Source organism: Marmota monax, unplaced genomic scaffold (assembly GCF_021218885.2).
Source record: "Marmota monax isolate L192 unplaced genomic scaffold, Marmota_monax_Labrador192_F-V1.1 WCK01_AAM20220418_F8-fsc00102, whole genome shotgun sequence".
Classification (NCBI taxonomy): domain Eukaryota; kingdom Metazoa; phylum Chordata; class Mammalia; order Rodentia; family Sciuridae; genus Marmota; species Marmota monax.
This window is the reverse complement of record NW_026692494.1, coordinates 1,775,661-1,782,430: the sequence shown is the minus strand read 5'-3', so window position 1 is coordinate 1,782,430 and position 6,770 is coordinate 1,775,661.

Here is a 6,770-nt window from a genome sequence, read left to right as displayed (position 1 = left end):
GAACCCAGGGCCAGACACAAAAGGTCAAATACTGCAGGATTCATTCACAGGGAGTCCCTATAGTAGTCAGATCCACAAAGACAGGAGGTGATGGTTATACCAATGACCTGATCATTACACACTGTGTGTGTGTTGATATCATACTGAGCCCTGTGAATAAATATATTATGTGTCAATTAATAAAAAACAGCACAAATCTGATGGCCTCACTTCCTACTTAAACCCACAGGGCTGGAGATGCAGCTCAGTGGTACAGTGCTTTGCCTGACATGTGCAAGGTCCTGGGTCCAATCCTCAGTTTAGTGAAAATAAAAATAAACTTAGGGAAAGGGGAGTCAGTGTTTAATGGGGACAGTTTCAATTTGGGGAGATGAGGAGGTTGTGGGATGGATGGTGGCTATGACTGCACCACAATATGAATGTACTCAATGCCACTGGACTGCGTACTTCATAATGGTTAGGAGTTAATTTTTATGTTCTATATATTCTGCCATAATAAAAACAATTGTGATCAACAACAACAACAACAACAAAAAAAAGATTCAGGAGTTAGACTGCTCCTCTAACTCTGGACAAGGCACTTTACTTTTCTGTGCCGTAGTTTGCCTGTATGTAAAATGGGGATAATATTAAATGCTTCATAGGGTTGTTGTAAGAAATGGAGGAGTCAGCCATCTTTGGTGACATTCATCTTTCAGGGACATGAGTACCACACTGCTGTGTTATTAAGACCTGAGGGAGAAGACAAATGAACGGAGAGCCTTGGAGCTCACCCATCAGCCTATTAGTTTCCAATTCTGCTGTTGACAAATTGTTGCAAACTTGGTGGCTTAAAACACAAATTTATCCTCTTACAGTTCTGGAGGTCAGTTTCAATGGACTGCAATCATTATGTCAGCAGGACCCTGCTCTCTGAGGCTGAACATTCTGGAGAATAATCCATTTCTCACCTTTTCCAGCTTCTAGACTAGAGAGCTAAATTCCTCGATCCCATGTTGTGGACTCTTCCTACCAGTAGCACAGCCTGTGACCCCAGTGGTCACATGGTCTTTGGTCAAATCTTCCTCTACCTCTCTTTGGGACGATGTTGGGCCATCTGGATAATCCAGGACCATTATCCCTTCTCAAGACCCTTAACTTAATCCCATCTGCAAAGTCCCTTTGCCATGTTAGGGAACATATTCAGAATGAAGGCACTAGGGCCTGGTTATCTTTGCGGACTATTATTCTACCAAAAATGTGGGTCAGAATCCACCTACACCTCCAGGATGGTCTCTTTTTTGTAAGCTCTGGTTTCCTAACCTGGGAAATAAAACCAGTAATCCCTGGCCACATGATTGCTGTGAGGACCCATCCTACCCCAGTACAAGGCTAGGCCGAGTGCCAACCTACTCCATCCAGGCCTTGCTCAGAGGACATGCAGGATTTGGCAGGCTGGTTTCAGGACCTTCCGCTGTGAGCACCCATTCTGCACCCTGCAGTAGCCAGAAAAACCCCAAAGTTTCAGGAAGACAGAGCTGGGATGGGCACCACTGTGTACTCGTGGATCACAGGCTGTCATCACGGTCGTCTGGGACACTGGGGTCACCTTGGCATTTGGAGCCTCCACCACCTACTTCAGCCCAAGAATCTTCAAGAGACTGACAGACCCCACTACCTCCCACCCCAAACAGACACATGTACATACCTACACTTGCTTTCAGGGCATCTGCCCCTGAGATTTTTGTTCAAGGCTCCATTTTTAACTTTTATTTATTTATTTGGTACTGGGGATTGAACTCAGGGGCACTCAACCACTGAGCCACATCCCCAGCCCTGTTTTGTATTTAGAGACAGGGTCTCACTGAGTTGCTTAGCACCTCACTTTTGCTGAGGCTGGCTTTGAACTCACAATCCTCCTGCCTCAGCCTCCTGAGCCGCTGGGATGACAGGCATGCACCACCATGCCTGGCAAGGCTCCATTTTTAAAAATCAGCCTTTATGTGTGGGTCTTGAGTGTGCCTGGACTAAGCTGTTGCTCTCTGAGGGGCCCTGGTGTGAATTTCTTGTTTGCCATGCATTCTGTACATCCAAACAGACCACCCCTAGCATACCATCCATACTTGGTGACAATCCAGCCAGCTGTCTTCCCAGAAGCGGCACTTTTATTATGTGGCGAAGGAGAAAGTTTATGTTAATCTGTAAGTAAAAACAGCAATCAAGTCCTCCCACCTGGATTCCAGACTTTCCTGAGGGTCCTCAGCCCTTAGTGGTTCTGACAACTTTTGGGCCTAACTCTCCCCAAGCCTTCTACACCGACCATGGCTGGCTATTTGGCTGGGGTTTGGGGTGTGCAGTTTACACAGCTGACCCGTAAGGTCAGTCTCTAGGTCTGACCTGACAGAGAGAAAAGGACATTCATGTGTGCACCACCAAACTGGTCCCCCTTGTCATCTTCCCATTCCTATGCCTCGGCCCCCCATGCCCTGCCTCTTGTCCTGGGTTCCTTCAACTGATAAGGGCCCTTCAGTGGCCTGGTCCCTCTTACTCCCTCCATGCAGTGGCTCTGACTGCAATATTCTCTTCAGACTCGGACCCTAACTCCCAGGAGCTCTCTTCTTCCCTCTCCTCCACTTACTCTTAGGACCCTACATCAAAAGTCTTCCACTTGGGAAAAAAAAAACAACAAAAAAAACAAAACGATTAGACAGCATGCAGCCTTTGGGAAGAAGGTGAAAGGCAGATTTTGAAACTCTATACATTCCATAAAAAGTACAAAAATAACCTGAAAACCCCTGAACAGAGACTAAGAGAGAATTCCCCAGCAAAGGCCATCAGCATCTGCTGGGAGGGGCCCTATGGGCAGAAAGCTGGCCAGGAGCACAGGGAGAACAGGGGATTGTGGGGGAAAGTTGGGGAGGGAGGGCTGGTGTGGAGAGTGGATGAACAGGCCACAAGCAGAAACCCCAAGGTAAACCCAAGGACTGTGAATATGAAGTGAAATGAAACAGATGAGAAATATCAACTTTGAGAAGCCGGGCCTCTGGGCTCAGAATGGGAAAGCCTGGCTTGTGAACTCATCCATGAAAGGAAGATCTGGTTAGAACCAGGAGGGCCACGAGAGAGCTGGTCACGGAGCACACCTGGGCTGTCTGTGGGCTCCATCCCCACCCCCCACCTCCACCCCCCCCCCCCAATGGGTCGAGGCCGTGGCCGGCCCAGGCTTACCAAGGAAGGAGGATGTCACCTGGCGCTTTACTTGGCCATGGGCTGCTCACGAGTCACACACGATCACCCCTACACCATCATATCTCAATTATCCCACTTCATTTATTACCAAAATATCACAGAATTCCAATCATTGGTAACATACAGTGTTTGACACAGACCTGATACCTGCAGAATGAACTGAGTGTCGGACAGTTGAGTTGTTTGGAATCATCAGTAACACCCGAACCATCACTCCATACTTCAAAAATACGCTTTTGAGAGCTTTGGAAACTGAATTAAAATGTCTACACAGCTATGAACAATTGTTTAATAAAACTTTTTCATGTTTCCATTACATGTAAATATATCAATTTGGCATCTCTATAAAAACTCTGAAAATGGTGCAAAAGTTTCATTCTCTTTGAGAAAGCCATTGACAAAAAATATTCACACTTCACTAAAATTTTGAAAAATGGTCTTCTTTCAAAGCTTCTTTATTAATCTGAAATCTTCTGGATTATCAAAATCTAGGTTTGCTTTTTCCTCTTAAAACACTAAAGAACATTTATTCACAAGGATTTAAAGGAAAAAAAGAAAAAGGCAATGGGGAGATGGAAAACTGATAAGGGCTCCCCCCACCCTCTTCTTCTGAAAATAATTTTTAAAAGCTGGTTACATAAGCATCCTCAAAAGAACACAATGGGATTCATTTTATTGTTGACTTTTGGACAGCAGTGTCAGACTTTATTGAAAACAAACCCATGTAAAAACAAAGTTAAAATGAAAAATGGTACCTGAAAAATAAATTATTTCATATAAAACAAATCAATAACTTAAAACACACTAGTATACAAAATCTCTAGCCATCTACTGTACAACATGGGAATCAGTTGAGAAGCCCCCCTCCCCCAAAAGCAAGCCACTGTAAACGGAACATCACGTGGGAAAGGAGGTGGCCCCAACCAACGGACAGGCCTTCTCTTCTGGGGGAAGGAACACACAGTCCTCCCAAGTCTCCACCAACCTAACTTAGGTACTTGCAGTTGCTGACTTACAAGTTTTTTTCTTTTGTTTTGTTTTTAATGACCAAGAAAAAACTGAACTATATCGCAGAAAAGTTGTGGGAAAATGTACTATAATCATCAGAGGGCAGGGGAAAATCCCTGTTGGGATCAAGATTCACGTTCAACTGCTCTCATAAGAATGTGTCAAAAACTAATGCCACTCAACAGAAAGCACTTGTGACTTCAGGGTTGTCTTGGGAAGAGTGGGGACAGATCCCTGGGAGTAGGATGAATGCTGGGGGTCTCTCCTAAAGAGCCGCCTCAGGTCCCATAGGTGAGGCAGGTCCTGGGAAGATGGGAAAGATGGAGGTGGAGGGACGGAGTAAAAGCCCTTGCCGACTTAATTCTCACTCTCTTCCATCTAATGCAGGGAAGCCGGCTGCACAAAGCTTGCAGAAATAAAATCAGGCTGAATCTAATGAGAATCAGAATATCCAAGAGATGTCAACTCTGATTTGCAAAGTCATGGGGTAGGTCATGTCTTTAACACCCTATAGACGAGTGGCTCTCGTCTGCAGGCAATTCAGGGCAGGTAACCAACTGCCACTAACCTTCTTGGGGTTCATCCGCTTGTGTGACCCAGCAGGGACCCCCTGACTGCCAGCTCCGCGGCATAGGCCTTGGCTCCCTACAGCAGCACGGTTCAGTCCCTGGATACACAGGGTTTCCTGAACTAATGCCAAGTGCAGACTCTCAAAGGTTAAGGCAGCTGCCCTTGGCAAGGGGGAGGCTCACCTGCCAGGAGGAGGCAGAACCCACTTGGCACAGTCCATATCGGGCCCCAAGGAAGCCCAGCTTTCAGAAAGTCACGAGATGGTGGCTGTGGAGAGGGAATAAGTACCCCAGGAGGGAATCAGTCACAGTACTTCAACTAGAGGCACAGCCAGCACAGAAAGCCACTACTTGGCACGTTACAATGGAAAGACAGACCAGGCAGAGCCACGCGGGGAGACACAAATAATCCAACCAGAATCAGGTTCACAAAATTGGGGCTGTTGAGGGTATAAGAACTACCATGGGAAGTTACTAGGTCAAAAGAGAATTCAATCAAAGCCTCTTTGGTATTTATTAAACCAAATTTTTGATAAACTAACATTATCTTATTTTTTTCATCAAAATTCCCAAATTTCTTCCACAGAAGAGCACTCACTTTTGCTCCATGTAAATATGATGAATCTTTGTAAAGATTTTAATAAATGGTTTGTTTTGTGTTGGAACTTTTTCTTTTATGGCAGGGGGACTGGGGATGGAACTTGGGGCCTCACATATGCCAGGAGAGAGCTCTACCACTGAGCTACAGCCCAGCTCCTGGGTTGTGACTTTAAAAAAAGAGGGATTTTCCCTTTGAAAATGGGCCTAGATAAGACTCAAAGAACTCTCAGAGCCCAGGGCCAGCATCTAGTACCTCGGTGGGAGTGAAAGTTGCTTTTCAGAAGTGCCATTTCAAAAGCTGACTCCTTCCACACACTGGCACATTAAAACTCCCAGAGAAATGCCTTGAGTTTTTTTTTTTTTTTTTAAATCTAGAAGACTGTTCAAACAGTGAAGAATGAGGATTTCACCCTACTGAGAAATTCCAGGTGATTCCCAAAGGCTCATGTGCTCCACGGTTCCCTCTCACGTGTCCCGCATCAGAATGTTTGCTATGGTCCAAGCAGGAGGGCGAGGGCGGGAAGGAAAGCGGTGGAGGCGCTAGCTGCTAGCTCACCACGCTCTTCACAGTTTAAGCTTAAGACAGAATTCTCTCCAGGGGTGGGACACTAGTTAAGGTTGGCAGGAATGTGCGGGAGTGAGGGGCCTGCAGGCGAGGTTCTGGGATCAGGAATCCCACCTTCCCTCACGGGATGTTGGCCTGAGGAACCTGAAAGGCCCATTTTTCCAGGAAAACATTCTGGTCCCATGGGGAGGAGTGCTCTGGGGCAGCAGAGCAGGGACCCTCTTTGTGTGGAATCTGGGCAAATGGGCCTTGGTTCTGGGTTCCAGGAGGAGGCCCAAGGGCTGGCTTGGAGCAAGGAGGGAAGTATCTGGGGAGGAGAGGGGGTCACGCACTGCACTGGCCCACTTTTATGAGACAAGGCCTGGTGCAGAGCAACCTCTTGGATTTGTGAGGACAATGCACATAGCCCCTCTGTGAGGGATCAAGGAAAGAGGGTGGGGGACACGCAGCCTCAAAGGGTCCAAGGGCTTCTGGAAATGCTGACTGCTCTGGAGATGGCTATGCCTGTCACTCAGCTTTCCACTTAAATAAATAAGAAAATAAGTAAGTAGCTAGCTAGCTAAATAAATAAATAGATAAATAATGCTGTCATTCCATGACATTGAAGAACTAAAAAACAGCCTGTCATTACATGCTTCAGACTCATGTCAAGGTTAAAAGTTGCTGATACTGGGTTATCCTGGTTTTGATTCTCTCCACACACTAGTTACTTATATAAAATCAGATCACATTCCTGAGGAGCTTCGGGGATCGGGCCCTGTTTACTCCACGGGCCTTCCCTCAACCCTTCCTACTAGCTT